The sequence below is a fragment of the Leopardus geoffroyi genome, chromosome A1 (genome assembly GCF_018350155.1).
Source record: "Leopardus geoffroyi isolate Oge1 chromosome A1, O.geoffroyi_Oge1_pat1.0, whole genome shotgun sequence".
NCBI lineage: Eukaryota > Metazoa > Chordata > Mammalia > Carnivora > Felidae > Leopardus > Leopardus geoffroyi.
Window position 1 is genome coordinate 17664430 of NC_059326.1, and position 21437 is coordinate 17685866.

The 21437-nt window shown below is 41.0% G+C and overlaps 1 long non-coding RNA gene across 1 annotated transcript; it reads right to left on the bottom strand.

The window, feature by feature from the left end:
* Window positions 1-13425: 13425 nt before the first annotated feature.
* Window positions 13426-18280, bottom strand: LOC123596314. Its single transcript, XR_006711660.1, has 3 exons — window positions 17958-18280; window positions 14306-14760; window positions 13426-14060 (listed from the first exon to the last, which is right to left on the bottom strand). It is a non-coding gene; the product is annotated as an uncharacterized LOC123596314 (long non-coding RNA).
* Window positions 18281-21437: the final 3157 nt, after the last annotated feature.

Genomic DNA, 21437 nt, shown 5'->3' on the forward strand with positions numbered 1-21437 from the left:
CAGTTAGAATCCTTGTAGTCAACTAGGCCAAGAAACACTCAGTTTTTTTTAACCACAAGGTTTCATTTGATGAGAAAATCAGGTCATCAATGGATACTTTAAGATTAGCAGCATTGTTTTCATTTCACAACAATACTTTCTAAAAGAAGAGCCATTAATCAGCAAGTAATACTTTTTTAGTTTAAATAAAGCAAGTTCTTCCTTTTTTTTTCCTGTAGGAATGTGACCTACTTAAGAAAACTCAAGCACACTAATATCACTAAAATGTTAACAGTTAATTATTTAATATTGTTATTTTAAAATTTAAACTGTAAAAATGGTTGAGTTTATCAGTTAAGATATAATAAAAGCAACTGGAAACCAAAGTTTGCTTTTCAGAATTTGCAATTTTTTTTTTAAACATAGACTCTTTCATTTAAAATGTTTTGGTTCTGATGTTGGTTCTCAGTGGGAAGATCTCAATTTGGCACATAACCTATATCCTCACACTGAAGAATGCCATTCCTGAAAACCTAAGTATCCAGGCATGGGGCCATCACGGGGCCCCTGGGTGGCTCAGTCGGTTAAGCGTGCAACTTTGATTTCCTCTCAGGTAGCGATCTCACAGTTCATGGGTTCCAGCCCCGCATCGGGCTCTGTTTGACAGTGCAGAGCCTGCTTGGGATCCTCTCTCTCTCCCTCTTTCTCTGCCCCTCCCCCACTCGTGCTCTCCTTCTCTCAAAAATAAATAAACTTAGAAAGGAATCATTGTTGGGGAATCCCCTCCACTGACAACAACCCATATTTATAGTATATAGCAGCTTACAAAATGCTTTTGCAAAAATTGCCTCATTGGTTCCTCACAAGGCTATGAGTTAATTTTTCTCAGCCCACTCTATAGTTAAAGAAACTGAGGACCTGAAATGATAGAAGGTTTTTTCCCTTTTCTCCCAATCCCTGACCAGTCCCGATCCTCTCCCCTCCTTCACACTGCTCACCAGCATTATCTACTCTGGGCACACTGATTTGCTTCCTGCCTCCCACACAGCATGTTCTCTCTCACCTATATATGCTTGGTGGGTTTGGGTTGTTTGTTTAAATGCTTTGCTTGTCCAAAAATGTTTAACCCTGAAAGTCATCCCTAAACACGACAGCTCACATCTCTCTCCCCTTTTAACAACACCCTGCACAACACCTACCTGTAATGCACCATGGCATTTGTGTGATTTCCCTGTTTCTTCTCTAACATTTGCACATCTTAGGCATCCAAATGGCATATCAATACCTTGCATGCAGGGGCTGTGCCCTTCATTCACTCTCCGTCCCCTGAGTGCTGAGCATAATTCTGTGTACAGAGTAGAAGAGTACTTATGACTCAAATGAACAATCTGGAAATCTCTGTTGTTCAGCTGGGTGCCCCGGTTTCTTTCCTCTGCCTCAAATGCCCTCTAAGCTTCCACCTTTCCAACAATCCTGAAGACCCAGCTCATGTCATCTCCTTTGTGAAGTTGTACTGAACCATCAGGGAGACTTTAGTCACCATCTCCCAGCATTTGTCATTTGGTATTTACATATCTGTCTCTCCCACCAAACTGCCAGGAACATACCCACCACGGCTTTGAATACCTCCCATATTTTCCCTTAATTGTTAATACAAGGAATTCTTAACCCCAGTAGATTGTAAATTCCTTTAGAGTAGAGAATATGTCTTCAGAGATATTCACAGGGTGAATGCAGTCTTTGGAAAGAGATCAGCACTAAAGCGTTGAAATTATCTCCGATGAAAAGCATTCATTCCCGAAGACGAATAATAAACTAACTCCACGAAGCCTTTTTGAAAATCGCTCAAGAATCTTTCAGAGGAAGTTGGTATGTTTATCCAAAGTTTTTTTGTCATAAACCAATCATTACATTCATGACACACTTGGCACAATCCTATTGGAAGAATATTGATGGTGAGCAAAGATAACTGTCATGTGAATCATTTTCTTTACAATGAAAATGTCCGATGCAAATATTTCTCATAACTCTAGGATGGGCCTATTTATGAGCTCCATAAAGATATCACCTAATTTCTAGAATATATGGATTTTGGATTTCCATGGCATATTTTACATTCAAGGATAATGAAAAGTAATGAGCTGAATATAGACTATTATATCAAAGTGAAAAGGATGGTCATTATTCATTCCAAATAGCAGAAGCTATTTTCATTACATCTTAGTGAATTTAGCCCACATATAATGATACATAATAATATCTTAGTAAATTTTGTGGTATGAAAATGTACTTAGACTTCTTGATCTCGAATGGCAGCATACATACACAAAAGCAGCCTTTACATTGAAATGAATATGGGAGTCAGAGCTCATGCTATAGAATAAGGATCACCTGGGAAACTTGTTAAATATACAGGTAGTCTGGCCTCAGTTGCAGAGATCTGAATCAACCTCTGTAATTTTAATAATAGCAATAATGATTCACACCAAAATTTGGGAGCCGATGGACTAGGGGCATAAACTCAAGTGGTCCTACAGGCTTGCAAGAGCTGATCCCACCCATTCCTCTTCCCAGCCCTGCGTTCAGTCATGACCCGTCCCTAACTAAGTCAGCCATGGTGGCAGTATTTATACCATGGAAAGTGGCAACTACTATGTTGCTAAACATTTACCAACACTCCACCAGATAAGAGATCAGAGCCTTGGTCTCTCTCCGTAAGAGAATTTTTTGGACAAACCTCGATCCTGCTGAAATTCTCTGATAAACGTTGTTATAGGTATAGTAAGGAACTCAAAGTTCCCAAGTTGTCAAATTTAGTACTTTCCCTTAAAGAAGTGAAAATAACAAGACTCAAGCAAGTGAGTTAACAGTCATTTATAAAGCAAGGAAAACTAAAATTTCTTGTGTTGATGAAATTTTAAAGGATTTATGGCCAAGGTTCTACCCCAGATAAGGTGATCCAGGGAAAGATGCAGGAGGGGTTACCTATAGATCCGCTTTGCCAACTTTCTCATATCTAGTCAAGTCCAAGTGTCCTGTACCTTCCAACTGCAAGCCAACGTTAACTCAAATATGGGGACCTGATAGGAGACAGACTCTGCCCTCCATCCTGGACAGGTTTAGGCATTCATGCTCACCTAAAAACAAACCAGAACTAGACAGGGACGACGCTCACTTAATACTTTATTAAGTACCGCAGGAAACACAGAGATTAAGCTGTTAGATTTGGATTCTTTCTGCTCTCCAGCATTACATGTGAATTTTGGAATGACTGGGTCAGCAACAAGTCACAGCAATGACCCTGAGACATATTTATGCTCTGAAGGCCTGTGTGCAGTGTCTCAGGGTGGGAAAACTACAGTTTTGAAAGAGAAACTATCTTGCAGTTTCAATCACTGATGGAAACAGAGTGATAAAAGCCTTCCTTAAATATAACTGGGAGGAGCCAAGATGGCAGAACAGCATGGGTAGTTTTTTGTGCGTCTCGCGTCCATGAAATACAGCCAGACCAACACTAAACCATCCTACACACCTAGAAAACTGATCGGAGGATTAACACAACAATCTGCACCACCTGAACCACAGAATTCAGCAGGTACGCGGGACAGAGAAGTGAATTTGGGGAGCGAGAAGCCATGAAAGGTGGAAACCGCTTTTGTGGGTGAAGAGAGGACAGAGACTGGGGAGGGGGGCAGAATTCAGGAAAAGCACGCTTCCCCAAAAGCAGCTGGAGAGAAAGTGGAAAATTGGAAACAGCCGCAGGGACTAAACTAAAAAGGGAGAAAGGAGAAAGGAGAGGGTTTAAATTCCATTAAGACTGTAAACAAGGGGAGCGCAGAGTCTGCAGCTCGGTACCTGGTGGTGCTCTGGCGGGAAGGGCGAATCCTCAGGAACAGAGTGGGGTCCGGGAGGTTCTCGGGCCACACGGGGAAAAGCGGTTCCACTGCCGGAAGGACATTTGGTAGAGACTGTCGAAGCCACCTGGTCGCAGCAGACCCCAGAAGGCGGCCACATTCGCTGGTGCTGGAACAAGGTCGTTGAGGGTGAAGTCTGGTGCCCATAATCCCTGAAACGCTGCTGCTACACTGTCTCGCGAACTTTTCTGGGGCGGGCTGGCACCTGGCCGCAGTCTCCGGACTCCGGCAGCAGCAGGGTCCAGGGGGCCTTCCTGGGTGCAGCCAACCTTTGGCCATTGCTCATTCAGCCATTGCTGGGTGAGACCCGCCCACAGAAGGGCGGAAGGGGTCAAAGCCGCAGTCCTTCGGAAGTAAGGGGCCCGGGAAAACAGCCGCACCTGAGACAAAACTCGGGACAGAGTTGCTGCCTAGAGCTTGGTAATGGACAGTGAAGATGCGGGGAGTGGACGAGAGCTGAAGACAGAGGATGGGTGTGCGATTGCTGATCCGGGAGAACAGACGGGGTAGCTGGATGGTGCCATTTTCGCCTCCCTCACGCATGCGCATATGCACCTACCAGCACCGCGACACTCCACCTCAGGAGGCTAGCAGCACCATCTAGTGGAGAACGGAGCCCTTACACTGAGCCCCGCCCAACTGGGCCAACCTCGCTCTTCAAGAACGTAAGTCTCACCGCCTGTTTACTTTATGGACTATAAAGCGCTTCATGGTCTGACTTCTAGGGGAAAACGAAGTAACTTCAGTCCTATTTCAATCTGTTAGCAGGTCCATCTATTCAATTTTCTTTTTTTTTTCTTTTTCACTTATTTTCTTTTTCTTGAATACAGAAAGAGAAAAAAATTCATCTTTGTTTTAAATTTTTATTAAAAACATTTTTCTTTAATTTTTATTACTATATTTTTTACTTTTGTGTACATTTTTTCAAATTCTATTTTACTTCCATCGTTTTATTTTAGTCTATTACAGTTTATTCACCTTTTCAAATTTTCATACAATTTAATTTTTTTCTTTGTTTTCTTTTTTCTTTTTCGTTTTTCATTTTCTTGAATGCAGAAACAGAAAAACTTCATTTTACTTTCAATATCTATTAAAAATATTTTTATTTAATTTTTTTACTATATTTTTTGCTTTTGTGTAAATTTTTTCAAATTCTATTTTACTTCCATCATTTTATGTTAGTCTGCTACAGTGTATTCACTTTTTCAAATTTTCAAATGATTTATTTTTTTCTCTTTTTTAAAATCTTTTTTCTCTTTTTTCTTTTTTTCTTAAATACAGAAAAAGAAAAAAATTCATATTTATTTTTAATTTTTATTAAAAATATTTTTATTTTTTCTACTATATTCTTTATTTTTGTGTTTATTTTTTCAAATTCTATTTTACCCCCATCATCTCATTTTAGTCTACTTCAGTGTATTCATTTTTTCAAATTCTCAAATGATTTCCTCCTCCCCCTTTTTTTCTCTAATCTGTCAAACCACTTTCGACACCCAGACCAAAACACACCAAGGATCTAGCATCATTTATTCGATTTGTGTGTGTGTGTGTGTGTGTGTTTAGTTTTTAATTTTAATATTTTTTAAATTTTAATTTTTTTAATTTCAATTTTTCTACCTCATTAATTCCTTTTCTCCCTTCAAAATGACAAAACGAAGGAATTCAATCCAAAAGAAAGATCACAAAGAAACGATAGCCAGGGATTTAACCAACACAGATACAAGCAAGATGTCTGAACCAGAATTTAGAATCACGATAATAAGCATACTAGCTGGAGTCGAAAACAGATTAGAATCCCTTTCTGCGGAGATAAAAAGAAGTAAAAACTAGTCAGGATGAAATAAAAAATGCTCTAACTCAGCTGCAATCATGGATGGATGCTGCGGTGGCAAGGATGGATGAGGCAGAACAGAGAATCAGTGATACAGAGGACAAACTTATCGAGAATAATGAAGCAGAAAAAAAGAGGGAGATGAAGGCAAAAGAGCTCGATTTAAGAATTAGAGAAATCGGTGACTCATGAAAAAGAAACAACATCAGAATCATAGGGGTCCCAGAGGAGGAAGAGAGAGAAAGAGGGGTAGAAGGGTTATGTGAGCAAATCATAGCGGAAAATTTTCCTAACCTGGGGAAAGACACAGACATCAAAATCCATGAAACACAGAGGACCCCCGTTAGATTCATAGTCAAATTCACAAAATACTCAGGCAAGGAGAGAATCATGAAAGCAGCAAGGGAAAAAAAGTCCCTAACCTACAAGGGAAGACAGATCAGGTTCACAGCAGACCTATCCACAGAAACTTGGCAGGCCAGAAAGGAGTGGCAGGATATATTCAGTGTGCTGAATCAGAAAAATATGCAACCAAGAATTCTTTATCCAGCAAGGCTGTCATTCAAAATGGAGGGAGAGATAAACAGTTTCCCAGACAAACAAAAATTAAAGGAGTTTGTGACCTCTAAACCGGCCCTGCAAGAAATTTTAAGGGGGACTCTCTGAGAGGAGAAAAAATGAAAATATATATACAAAAATTAATAGCAAAAGCAACAAAAGATTAGAAAGGACCAGAGAACACCACCAGAAACTCCAACTCTTCAAGCATCATAATGGCAATAAATTCATATCTTTCAGTACTCACTCAAACATCAATGGACTCAATTCTCCAGTCAAAAGACATAGGGTAACAGAATGGATAAGAAAAACAAGATCCATCTACATGCTGTTTACAAGAGACCCACTTTAGACCTAAAGACACCTTCAGATTGAAAATGAGGGGATAGAGAACTATCTATCATGCTAATGGTCAACAAAAGAAATCCAGAGTAGCCATACTTATATCAGACAATCTAGACTCTAAAATAAAGACTGTATCAAGAGATGCAGAAGGGCATTATATCATAATCAAGGGGTCTATCCACCAAGAAGACCTAACAATTGTAAACATTTATGTGCCAAATGTGGAGGCACCCAAATATATACATCCATTAATCACATACATAAAGAAACTCATCAATAGTAATACCATAATGGTAGGATACTTCAACAGCCCACTCACAGCAATGGACAGATCATCTAATCAAAAAAATCAACAAGGAAACAATGGCTTTGAATAACACACCGGACCAGATGGACTTAACAGATATATTCAGAACATTTCATCCTAAAGCAGCAGAATATACATTCTTCTCCAGTGTACGTGGAACATTCTCCAGAATAGACCATATACTGGGATACGAACCAGCCCTAAGTAAGTACAAAAAGATCAAGATCATACCGTGCATATTTTCAGACCACAACGCTATGAAACTCGAAATCAACCACAATAAAAAATTTGGAAAGGTAACAAATACTTGGAGACTGAAGAACATCCTACTAAAGAATGAATGGGCTAACCAAGCAGTTGAAGAGGAAATTAAAAAGTATATGGAAGTCAATGAAAATGATAATACCACAACCCAAAACCTCTAGGATGCAGCAAAGGTGGTCATAAGAGGAAAGTATATAGCAATCCAGGCCTTCCTAAAGAAGGAAGAAAGATCTCAGATATACAACCTAAACTTACGCCTTAAGGGGCTGGAAAAAGAACAGCAAATAAAACCCCAAACCAGCAGAAGACAGGAAATAATAAGGATTAGAGCAGAAGTTAATGCTATTAAAACCAAAAAAAAAACAGTAGAACAGATCAATGAAACCAGAAGCTGGTTCTTTGAAAGAATTAACAAAATTGATAAACCACTAGCCAGTTTGATCAAAAAGAAAAAGGAAAGGACCCAAATAAATAAAATCATGAATTAAAGAGGAGAGATCACAACCAACACAGCAGAAATAAAAAAAATAATAAGAGAATATTATGAACAATTATATGCCAATAAAATGGGTAATCTGGAAGAAATGGACAAATTCCTAGAAACATATACACTGCCAAAACTGAAACAGGAAGAAATAGAAAATTTGAACAGACCCATAAACAGTAAGGAAATCAAATTAGCAATCAAAAATCTGCCAAAAAACAAGAGTCCAGGGCCAGATGGCTTTCCAGGGGAATTCTACCAAACATTAAGGAAGAGTTAACATCTTCTCTTGAAGCTGTTCCAAAAAATAGAAATGGAAGGAAAACTTCCAAACTCTTTCTATGAAACCAGCATGACCTTGATTCCAAAACCAGACAGAAACCTCACTAAAAAGAAGAACAATAGACCAATTTCCCTGATGATCTTGGATGCAAAAATCCTCAACAAGGTATTAGCCAACCAGATCCAACAATACATTAAAAAAATTATTCACCATGACCAAGCGGGCTTTATACCTGGGATGCAGGGTTGGTTCAATATCCACAAAACAATTAACGTGATTCATCACATCAATAAAAGAAAGGACAAGAACCATATGATCCTCTCAATAGATGCAGAGAAAGCATTTGACCAAATACAGCATCCTTTCTTGATAAAAACCCTGAAGAAAGTAGGGATAAAAGGATCATACCTCGAGATCATAAAAGCCATATATGAACGACCCAATGCTAATATCATCATCAATGGGGAAAAACTGAGAACTTTGCCCCTAAGGTCAGGATCAAGACAGGGATGTTCACTCTCACCACTGTTATTCAACATAGTATTGGAAGTCTTAGCCTCTGCAATGAGACAACACAAAGAAATAAAAGGCATCCAAATCGGCCAGGAGGAGGTCAAACTTTCACTCTTTGAAGATGGCATGATAGTCTATATGGAAAACCCAAAAGATTCCACCAAAAAACTGCTAGAATTGATTCATGAATTCAGCAAAGTTGCAGGATATAAAATCAACGCACAGAAATCGGTTGCATTCCTATACACGAACAATGAAACGAAAGAAAGAGAAATCAAGGAATCAATACCATTTACAGTTGCACAAATACCCATAAAATACCTAGGAATAAATCTAACCAAGGAGGTGAAAAATCTATACACTGAAAAGTATAGAAAGCTTATGAAAGAAATTGAAGAAGACACAAAAAAATGGAAAAAGATTCCATGCTCCTGGATAGGAAGAACAAATATTGTTAAAATGTTGATACTACCAAAGCAATCTACATATCCAATGCAATCCCTACCAAAGTAACACCAGCATTCTTCACAGAGCTAGAACAAACAATCCTAAAATTTGTATGGAACCGGAAAAGACCCCTCAAAAGCCAAAGCAATCTTGAAAAAGAAAACCAAAGCTGGAGGCATCACAATTCCAGATTTCAAGCTGTATTACCAAGTTTTAAGCATCAAGAAGGTGCGAGACTGGCACAAAAACAGACACTCAGATCAATGGAACAGAATAGAGAACCCGGAAATGGACCCACAAACGTATGACCAACTAATCTTTGACAAAGCAGGAAAGAATATCCAATGGAATAAAGACAGTCTCTTCAGCAAGTGGTGCTGGGAAAACTGGACAGTGACATGCAGAAGAATGAACCTGGACCACTTTCTTACACCGTACACAAAAATAAGCTCAAATGGATGAAAGACCTAAACATAAGACAGGAAGCCATCAAAATCCTTGAGGAGAAAGCAGGCAGGCAAAAACCTCTTCGATCTTGGCCGCAGCAACTTCTTACTCAACACGTCTCTGGAGGCAAGGGAAAGAAAAGCAAAAATGAACTACTGGGACCTCATCAAAATAAAAAGCTTCTGCACAGCGAAGGAAACAATCAGCAAAACTAAAAGACAACCGACAGAATGGGAGAAGATATTTGCAAATCACATATCAGATAAAGGGTTAGGATCCAAAATCTATGAAGAACTTCTCAAACTCAACACCCAAAAAACAAATAATCCACTGAAGAAATGGGCAAAAGACATGAATAGACACTTCTCCAAAGAAGACATCCAGATGGCCAACCAACACATGAAAAAATGCTCAACATCACTCATCAGCAGGGAAATACAAATCAAAACCACAATGGGATACCACCTTACACCTGTCAGAATGGCTAACATTAACAACTCAGGCAACAACAGATGTTGGCGAGGATGCGGAGAAAGAGGATCTCTTTTGCATTGTTGGTGGGAATGTAAGCTGCAGCAGCCACTCTGGAAAACAATATGGAGAGGTTCCTCAAAACACTAAAAATAGAACTACCCTATGACCCAGCAATTGCACTACTAGGTATTTATCCATGGGATACAGGTGTGCTGTTTCGAAGGGACACATGCACCCCCATGTTTGTAGCAGCACTATCAACAATATCCAAAGTATGGAAAGAGCCCAAACGTCCATCAACTGATGAATGGATAAAGAAGATGTGGTATATATACAATGGAGTATTACTCGGCAATCAGAAAGAATGAAATCTTGCCATTTGCAACTATGTGGATGGAACTGGAGGGTATTATGCTAAGCGAAATTAGTCAGTCAGAGAAAGACAAAAATCATATGACTTCATTCATATGAGGACTTTAAGAGACAAAACAGATGAACATAAGGGAAGGGAAACAAAAATAATATAAAAACATGGAGGGGGGCAAAACAGAAGAGACTCATAAATATGGAGAACAAACTGAGGATTACTGGAGGGGTTGTGGGAGGGGGAATGGGCTAAATGGGTAAGGGCACTAAGGAATCTACTCCTGAAATCATTGTTGCACTATATGCTAACTAATTTGGATGTAGATTTTAAAAAATAAAAAATAAAAGTAAAAAAAAAAGACTGTGGCAGGGGCATCTGGGTGGCTCAGTTGGTTAAGCATCCAACTCTTGATCTCAGCTCAGGTCTTAATCTCAGGGTTGTGAGTTCAAACCCTACATTGAGCTCTGTTCCGGGCGTGGAGCTTATTTAACAAAAAAGAAAAAAGAAAAATGGCAGAGTGGACTAGGTCTTGATTTACAAGGAATTACAAAGGACCAGTCCTTCAAAAGAGTAATAAATACACAAAAAATATTCTTAAGGGTAGTATGTAATCTAAACACTGTGTGGGATCACATACGTTGATCATCTATGCCAGCTTTGCTGGTACAGTTATGATTTTATAAAATTCTATTTTCTCTAATAAAAGATTCCTATTACTGACTGACTAAATGGGATTAAGGCATATTTTACAAAAATTAAGTAACTTCACACACACACACACAGACACACACACACACAACCTTTCCCAGTTGGTGTGCCCTAATTTGAGATTTGGAGAATATGATCACCGTGTTTATAGAATTCACGATAGATGCCTTACAGTTAGGTATATGTTCCAAAGTAGACTTTTTCTTTTAAAAGTGAGAACTTGCACACGAACACCCCCAGTGTCTTAGTGCAAGACTTATTTCTCGGCCCCTGCCTTCCTCTGAATCACACCCTCTACCTCTCTAAAGCTGAACATCTATTGAATTAGGCAGAGGTGAGCAGCCTCAAATGTCACAAGAAAGGTTAATCGATGCTTGTGGGGCTACAGGTTAACCTATGGAACTAAGCAAAGAAAGTAAGAGATGTATAATAAAAGCGTGTGGGAGAACTAGAGTGTGTCCCCAGTTTTGCTTGCCCCCCCTCCCCCCCAATTCTGGTCCCTCCTTAATAAGAGTCATTACATGTAGGAGTGGGTCTCTTAGGGGAGGAGGTCTGAGAACTTAGGAAGAACACATGGGGACAAACTTATTACAAGGCATGGAGATCGAACTCTGGGTGGTCCTCGCCCGAACCCCGTGCAGCCCTGTGGCGCTTAAATGGAACCGATGCCAAGGAATAGCCCAGGCAGAAATGGCTTCCCCACATCTTATTTTCCGTGAGAAATTTTCCATAACGTTTTCCAGTTTTCCTCCTAAGATGGACAATGTGTGGCGATAGTAGGGCCTGATACTCATGAATCCACCATGCCCACCCCCGTGGGACACCTTGAATTACCATGTTTTAAAAGAAATAGCATTTTTCACTTAGATATTTAAAAGATTTTATCTGGAAAGGGGATAGGAAAAAAATCAAGGAATGAAAAGCAACCTATATTAGTAGTTTCTCAAGTATATTCTATTTTGGGAAAATGTATTTTACACCCTCTTATTTCAAATAATATTGCATGTGAGCATAAGAGACGCTCTGAGATATCCTACAGTTAAAATGATCATCCTCAGAAATAAAAAAAAAAATGTTTCTTGTGTTAACATACACTTAATGTAAAATTTACCATCTAACCATTTTGAAGCGTGTGGCTCAGGGGTATTAAATACATTCACATTGTTATGTAGCTGTCACCACCTCTGTCCCCAAAACTCTTTCCATCTTGTAAAACTGAAACTCGGTACCCATTGAATACTAACTCCACATTCTCCCTTCTCCCTGGCAACCAACGTTTTATCTTCTGTCTCTGTGATTTGACTATTGTAAGTACCTCATGTAAGTGAAATCATACAGCGCTCGTCCTTTGGTGACTGGATTATTTCTTTTAGCACGATGACCTCAAAGTGCTTCCATGTTGTCACCTGTATGAGAACTTCCCCCCCCCTTTTATTGCTGACTAATATTCCACTGTGTGTATAGACCCCATTTTGCTTAGCGGTCATCAGTTGATGGACACATGTTTTAGCTCCTGTGAACATGGGTGTGCAAATATCTTTTTGACACCTGGCTTATAAATTCTTTTGGGTGTATACCCAGAAATGGATAGACTTGGTTTTAATTCATCATTTCCCAATTGTTCGCTGCAGAACCCTTCAGTTTACATTTAAATAAAACAGGACCCTGTTGATATTGAGCCTCTATTAACACACAAGAAACTCATGTTCTCCAGCCCCCTAGTTAGAATGTCAGTCAGATATCACTTTTTTTTTTCTTTAGAAAAACAAACAACCTCCTTCTCCATATACAGCTTTCTATACAAGGATGCTTTACCAGATAAGCTCACTTCTGAAGTAATCGGGTCCTGGGCGAGAGCCAGGCCACCAGAATGGAACTGGACATGTGAGATCACCAGAGCAAAGCACTCTTGTTCAGAAGGGAGGCAAGCCCAGCTCCCGTTGCTGGAACCGAATGGTTTTCCCTGCAAGGGTGGCACTTCTACTCCAATTCCAAATGTGACTCCTTGACAATTTATAACTGAAGGCATCGGTTTCCTTTTCTGGGGGGTTTATTATCTAGCACAGGTGCTCTATCTTTATTGCCCATTTGCTATTGAATTATATTTCATAACTTTTTCTTGCCAAATGACTCCTAGACATAAATTCTCAGTACGTTAACACTTCACCCCAAGTCCTTCGCAGCAATCTGCAGAACACGTGGGTGCCGAGACTCTCAGTAATAAAAGGAAAGCTGCTAACGTAGGACATAATCATATATTTTAAAGCAGCTGATGGATCGTAACCCCAGTTCTGCAGGAAGTGGGGTGTGCTGACCTTCATGGTTTACTCACTGGACTTTCTAGAGTCAAATGTTACTTACCACCAAACAGATCTCTTTCGTTCCCTTTGTGTCCTGAAATTCTCCCTGGTTCCAAGTTTCCTGGTATTTCAGGTGAGCTTCTCCTAGGGTTTCTTCACTGTCCACTCTGCAATTGCCAAGCCAAAGAAACATTAGCAAAAGGGAGGAGTAGAGAGGTCTGTGCTGCAGCACGGGAAGCAGGTCTGTGAAAGGGGAGCATAGACATCGCAACACCAAGAACTGATCCCTCAAAGAAACTGGCATCTGTTGGGGCTGCTCCAAAGGGTTGTCAGGGCCTTAGCGAGAGGAGTAAGCTCTTTCCTGCACTATAGACATGCCATCTCCATAACTGTGATGGACACCAGGGCTTCAAGCTAGCCTGTGGAGAAACTACCCTCCCGAACGCATGGTTCATTTCCTGCAACATGGTTCCTTCCAGACAGCCAGGACTCCTACCCCGAGTCCCACCTCCTGGAGGGCCCTGTTCCGGCCATCTTTCAGCCAGGCTTCTCTATGGGGGACAATTCTGAGCACCTCGCCTGTGCCATCCCCTGCTTCCCCACCCCACTCCGTGTACCAGGATCATGGGGTTCCCCATCCAGGGGCTCAAGTCACTGCCAGCCTGCAAGGAGCTCTTCCGTGGAGATAGTCTCTGGAGGACCCATTTGTAGACCTGAGAGGTGGCCAAGGAGCGGCTGCTTTCAGGACAGGAAGAAGCTGGGTTTGGACAGAGCTTAGACAGGCCAGTAGGAGTAGGACACACACTTATGGGTGAGGTAACTTGCAGCCAGGGACAGAGCTGAAAGCGAGAGGAAAGTGGGAGCAGGTATACATGTGTCCTCTTGCCCCCAAGCCCTGCAAATGATGGAGGTGGACCCGCTGCATCCATCCTATTAGGCATCATATGACACTGGCCAGGGGACATCTCCATACACTAAAAAAAGGCCTCTTTGCTTTGCTGGATACAGTAAATAATTATTAGTATAAAAGCCACCAGCCTGTAACGTGTACTAGACTCTGTGCGAGGAAGTTTACGTGCATTACCTCCTTGAATGAACTCAGATGTAGAAGGACTAATATCGGTCCCATTTTACAGACGAAGAAATCGAGGCCAATAGAGGTGAAGTAATTTTCCCAAGTTAACACAGGTCATAAATGGGGGGCCGAGGTTCAAACTCCAGAATGAGATCTCTATCCTGGGTGAGTGACGAGAAGCAGAGAAGGCTGAACAGACGAAGGCAAGGGTTTGGTTCCTGAGATGGGGGTCATCTGTAAACACCTTGGAAGGAGTCAGGGAAGAAGAAGAAACACTCATAGAAAATGAGCCGGCTTGGAAGGGGGAGAAGCGAGTCAGAGGCCCAGGACACATTGCTGCCAAGAGCTGGGGGCTTTGTGGAGGCTGGATAAAAATACCAGCTTCTCCTCTGAGCAGAGCCCATTCCACCCACCGATGATCCGAAAGCAAATTCTCCAGCTCATTGCACAGCACACCTCACGACCTGCCAGACCAAAACCAAAACAAAAACAAAAACAAAAAAGGGAAGAAAGATTCACATTTTAGATATAAGTAAATAGTTGGCCCTAAATGTTTGTAGTTCAAAGGTAGAACTGCCCCCCCCCCCGCCTTTTTTTAAACTAAAATATAACTGGAAAATCTAGGAAAGGCCCTCGTCGTGGGCACTTTCACACAGTCCAACAGCTGACGTTTGTTTTTGCCTGTTGTCTAGTGTGTAGAAGCCCTGAAGGATGTGTAGGGCTGAATTTCCGCAAGAGAACTTACAGCCACCAGATCGAGGCACTTAGGGATAAACGTCTTGGATGTAAACTATTTAATAAAGAACTACGTTTTTTATTAAGGTCCATTTAAAGTCAGCTTGTCAACTTTTAGGAGAAATGAAAAGTAATGAAAAATGACCACATTGGTTTAAATATATCTTCTACTTCTTAATTGTGGAGAAGGCTTTTAAAGCATCTGTGTGTAAATGAATGAAGACGCCATCATTTTCCAAATACGTAAGTTTCAGGACAATGAATGAGCAGAGGGAAGGTAGGTAACATGGGTGCTGCATGTAACAAAAATGAAGCACAAAGTGCATCATACTCTCTCCTTACTTTGCAGTTTTGCTCTTGATGTTATCTTGTCCCTGTTTGTTCTCCATTAATGAGATCACTATCAAACACTCTTTCTTCCTTCTCTGAGTCACTCGTCTGACCCTACCTCTCTCGATAGTTGCTAAAAGCAAAAGTAACATATCCAGAGGAGAAAAATAAGTTGTTTTCCGAATAAGAAATGAATACAGCAGGAAAGAAGGGGCACTCATTGAGCATTTCAGTGGGCCTGCTGGCACCTGACCACTGACAGAAGATTCTAGATCTGTCTTTTGGAGCACTGTTCCTCACCAGAGGCACTTTATATATGTTAGTATTTTGTAAGCCCCACAACACTCTACCTGGATTCCTACCCCTGTTGTACAGTTAAGAAAATGAAGACTCATTGGTTAATATATTTTTATTTCATGATAACTTTAATCTTCTTAAACTTGCATTTTATTTTAACATTAATTTTTCAAACATACCAAGGCCTCAAAAGCGGCTTGTTAAGGTGCAAAAGTAGGGATGAAAACAGAAACATTAATACTCCAACTCAGAGTAACTTCACGATAAAGAATAGTGGGGACATCCTCAGTGTAAATACAGAATTTGACTCTGCCTGTGTTGGGACAGTGAATCTGTAAATGAAGATTTTTCACAAGCATCCAAGGAATGACAAATATCTGAACGTTGAATTTTATTGGATTCTCTTTTTGTTTAACAGGAGTCCTTAGCACGTTTTCTTTTAAGAAACCTTGTTATGTTATGACGTTAGCCACTGATGCTTTTCCATCACTTTTCGAATAAAGAAAAATTGCTTTTATGATAAGCCAAATGAGTTGCTCCAGAACTTTCCAGCGCAAAGCTAGTGCTCTTGTTGCTATACGTAGCACAGTCTAATGGCGCACGGGCTTTGAGAGTAGATGACCTTTTGTAAATCCCAGCTCTGCCACTTACTACTTTTGTGACTTTGGGCACATTACTTCGTTTTTTACTTTTTAATTTTTTTAATGTTTATTGATTTTTGAGAGACAGAGTGCAAGCGGGGGAGGGGCAGAGAGAGAGGGAGACACAGAATCCGAAGCAGGCTCCAGGCTCTGAGCTGTCAGCACAGAGCCCCACGCGAGGCTTGAACTCATGAGCTGTGAGATCACGACCTGAGCTGAAGTCGGATGCTTAACTGACCGAGCCACCCTTGTGCCGTGGGGGCATATTACTTTGGACACAACGTCTCTTTACTCCCCTTCCCTTACGTGTAATGTGGAGATAATAGTTATCTAATATTATAGATTTGTTATGATGATGAAATGCATGTACAGAGCTAAGCATCATGCCTGGGACATAGCAAAGACTCAATGAGCACTAGCAATCATCAAAGACAAAGAAAGTCCAAATCCATAAAGGGTTCTCAGCACCACACTCTTCGTGAATACACAGGTACAAATGATAATAATTTTGAACTCAGAGAAATTAACCTGTTATTTAACAGGTTGGCCAAAGCCTTTATCAAATGGAGCCATGGATACTGCACACGAGGAGGAGGACAATGACTACTACACGTGCTGCTGGCATAAACTTTACAAATGGATGAAGGTGTATGTCATATGATAAGGGATTATCTGGTCTGTGTCCCAGGTTCCTGAGATGGAGTTTCTAACCTTTTGAAATGTCCTGAGTGATAGGAATATTTGTCTTATTCATGGTGGGCCCATTGGGTCCCTACATAGTTCAGGGATGGGTGCTGGCCCTGCCAGAAAGACCTACCACATAATCAAATGTTGGGGCTTTGAGCCATGTGATATTAGAAGCACCTCCTAGGAAGAGAGGGAGGGCTGGAGATCGAGTTCAGTCATGTGCCAGTGGTTCAATCAGTCGTGCCTATATGACGGAATCCCAACAAAAAACTTTAACCATCGAAGCTTGTTTGGGATTTTCGGTTGATGGGCGCTTTTACATGCCAGGACAGTGATATTCTGATTTCACAGGAAAAGGACATGGAAACCCTGCATTCAGGATTGTCCCAGATCTTGCCCTATGTGCTCCTTCCTTTGGCTGGCCCTGATTTGTGTCCTTTATAAAAAAAACTTTGACCATAAATATAGAGCTTTTCTGAACTCTATGAATTGTTCTGGCAAATTGTCAAAACTACGGAGTCATGGGAACTCCTGAATTTGTAGGCAGTTGGTCAAAAGTCTAGGTGGCCTGAGGACTCTGAAACTTGCAGCTAGCATGTGAAATGGGGCAGTCTTGTTGGGGACTCTGAGCTCAACCCGTGGAGTGTGCATTAACTCTGGGTAGTCAGTATCAGAAATGAGTTGCCATATTGTACCGTAGAAACAGATCTTGGCACATGCACGCTATGTGTACTGAGTAGAGGGGCTTGAGGATTTTTTGACCTTTTCGACACTGAAGTGATGATTTAGAAAAGGAAAGTTTTTTTTAGTTAAGGATTCTTTTATGAGTATGATTCTTTTACAGGATAGACTGGAGGAAATGTGTTAACATCAATAATGTCAAAGGGTGAGCTAAGGGCTCAGCGAGGAAGGGGCTCTGTCACCATCCACTGAACACTTGCTCAGTTGTCAGTCAACAAATGACTCCTCACCTTCATTCCATGGTGATGATGACAGGGACAATTGTAAGGCAATCAAATCAAACCCACAGAAGAAAGGTACTTTCAGTCTGTTGTGCAAATAGATTGCAAGCCTACTTCTCATTCTGAAATTCCCTGACTGTCAAAGGAGAAGTTGCTTCACATCAGCCTCTGAAATTAAAGTAATGATAAAACCAGCTCATAATGACACTTACAAGGCCAGCAAAAAATATTTATATGGTTTCATGCAAATGTCATAGCTCAATAATATATCAAGAACTCTGAAGAGCCCAAACCTGTCACTTCAGAGGTGAAATTTCAAGATGTTACTTCTGAGGATATGATATTAGGATTTTATAAGAAATCCAATATATGATAGACTATACATATATATATATATATATACACACACACACACACATATATATATATATATATATATATATATATATATATATATATAGTTGATAGTTGTTATTGTTGTTGTTGTTAAAGTAGGCTTCATGCCCAGCATGGAACTCAATGCAGCTTGAACCCATGACCTTGAGATCAAGACCTGAGTTGAGATCAAGAATCAGACATGTGGGGCACCTGGGTGGCTCAGGTGGTTAAGCGTCCAACTCTTGATTTCGGCTCAGGTCATGATCTCACGGTTCATGAGTTTGAGCCCCACATCGGGCTCTGTGTTGGCAGTGCGGAGCCTGCTTGGGATTCTCTCTCTCCCCTCTCTCTGCCCCTATTCCACTTTCATGCTCTCTGTCTCAAAATAAATAAACTTAAAAAAAAAAAAATCAGACACGTAACCAATTGAGCCACCTCCACCTGATGCAATAAGAATGGAAAAAAAAAAAATCACTCTCCAGAGTCGAATGCATCAAAGTGCAGATTAGGAAAAAGTAAGCTGCTTTATCCCAAGCTGGAATACTCATAAGCCCGTGGACTTTATGCCTGACAGTGTGCCAGAAGTTGTCTTCAGTGAGAGATCTCTCCAGGAATTTTGAGTCCTTGCCTTATCCTGAAAAACAGTTAACAAAGTCACAAGTCACTTGCTTTCTTTTTGAGTTAGCTGCTCTTTCTTTTGTAAAACATAAAGAATACCAAAACAAAAACAAAAACAACAACAACAACAACAGCAAAAAACCAAAAACAAAACAAAACAAAGAAAACAAACCACACCATACTGAGTGTTAAACCTCTTGCGGCCAACCCGGATACAGTGACATAGGAAATCTTATCCATTTAACTACTGTGGATTTATCACAGTTAAATTATTCTCATTAACAATAGCAATGACATTTGTTTTACATTTATGTAAGATTGACAGTCTGATTCCTCGATGCCTATTAACTGAGGCTCAAAGTTGCAAACTGCCAGGTAGGGGTCAGGACTCCTGGAACCATGAGATGAGGGTCTGGGTGAATGGTTTCCCCAGCAGAACATCCATTTAACTGGTGAGAATTATAGAAATAGAAACAACTCTTTACAATCTCTGGAAATCTCTCTAATGATGTACAGCAAATAGCGTGGCATTTACTCAAATGATGCCAAATCCTGATAAAAGACAGAAACGGTTCTCAGCATTTGAGTTCGGGACCAGCTCCCATCACACCATCACCTGTGCACATTCTGCGTGATGGAAGGACTATTGCTTTGGGGTGCAGGCAGAAAGACAGGGTCTCCTGCTCTCCTTAGCTTCTAACCTGCAGCCGTGATTCGGTAATAAGCCACTAGGCTCTCCCATCCTCCACAGTCTCATGTTCAGAGCAGGCAGGCAGAGCAATGGGGCTCCCTTCCCCCACCCTGCTCATTCAAAGAGCAGAGGCTCTTCTGCAGGTACCGCAAGCTGGGAAAACTGCAGTCTGTCCCTCTTAACAGCTTGCTCATCCCAGGCAGGAGGCTCCACACCAGCCCCGCAAGCCGAGAAACCAAAAGACCACCATCCCTCGGCACCACTTACAGAGCGGGGGGTCGCTCTGGGAGAAGAGTGCTGCTTTCCCCATCGCCAGCTCTGGTGCAGGGGCTCTGAGGTTCTTCTCTGGGGAAGGGCAGGCTGGAAGGAGGGAGAACTGCACAGCTCTACCTGACGGGAATGGCTTTGGAACGGAGCATCTGCTTGTACCCGTAGAACTTTATAGCACAAAGAGTGGACCTTAATGTAGGTATAAGAAGTTTTTAAAACGTTATTTAGAAAGGAAGGAGAATAGGGTGCCTGACTGGTTCAGTCAGTAAAGCAGGCAACTCTTGATCCTCATCTCAGGGTTGTGAGTTCAGGCCCCATGTGGGACATAGAGCTTACTTTTAGAATAAATAAATAAATAAATAAATAAATAAATAAACAAATAAATAAATAAATAAAAATTAAAAATGCTTAAAAAAAAAAAAAAAGAAAGTAAGGAGAACCAAGGGTCCAAGGTAGGGAAGTGGCATGATAAGACATATTTTTGTAAAAACGATAATTATTACAGAAACACACAAGATTTTAGAGGCTTAGCCTCTACATTTTAGAGGCTATTTAGAGTAATAGCCATGGTGGCAGTGGGAACGAAAGGGCACATTTGGGATTTGTTTTGTATTTGGGCTAGGTTTAAAGATGAAGAATGAGGGGCACCTGGGTGGCTCAGTTGGTTAAACGTCCAACTCTGGATTTCAGCTCAGGTCATGATATCAGGCTTTGGCGGATTGAGCCCCACATCAGGCTGTGCACTGACAGAGTGGATCCTGCTTGAGATTCTCTCTCTCTCTCTCTCTCTCTCTCAAAATAAATAAATAGATAAACCTAAAAAAAAATGAAGAATGAAGATGCCTTTTTTATTTTCAGCTTCATTAACGGTGGGTGCCAGTTACCCCTGACAGAGATGAGTAGAACTGGAGGCAAAAATACGTACCACGGAGGAAATGAAAGGTTCTGTTTTGGATATACTTAGCTTAAGGGTTGGTAGGTATTGATGTGGAAGCAACATGGTGGCTGTCAGATGTTGCACTGTGGTGCTTGTTCAGTGAGAGGGAGCAGTCAAGACTGGACATGCAAACATGGCTGCCATCAGCAATTCAGTGGCACATGAGATCCTTGTCCCACTCACTAGCCCCGTTCCCTCTGACCCTACCTCCCTGCCGCAGTGAACCGCTTCCATCTCCCCATGGTACCCCATTATCCTTGGCCTCCAAGTCTTTGCCCCTGCTGCTCTTGCTTCCTGGAAGCTCTCTCTCACCACAGCTACCCTGAAGATATCTAGCCATTTCCTGGTACTGAGAAAGAATTTGCAAGTAACATCCACTATATATGTTGCTAACAATTTTGCAAGCTACCATTCTAATCCGAACCTAAATTTGCTTACCTAAAAACTCTCAAAAAACAACACAAAGCAACAACAGCAGAACTCACAGAAACTGAACATATATGTGCCAAACTGAACCAAAGCTGGGTCCTAAAGATCTGGACATAAAGACAGAGGCCAATCTGCTAAGCGTTCTTGTTACGCATTCAGTCCTAGG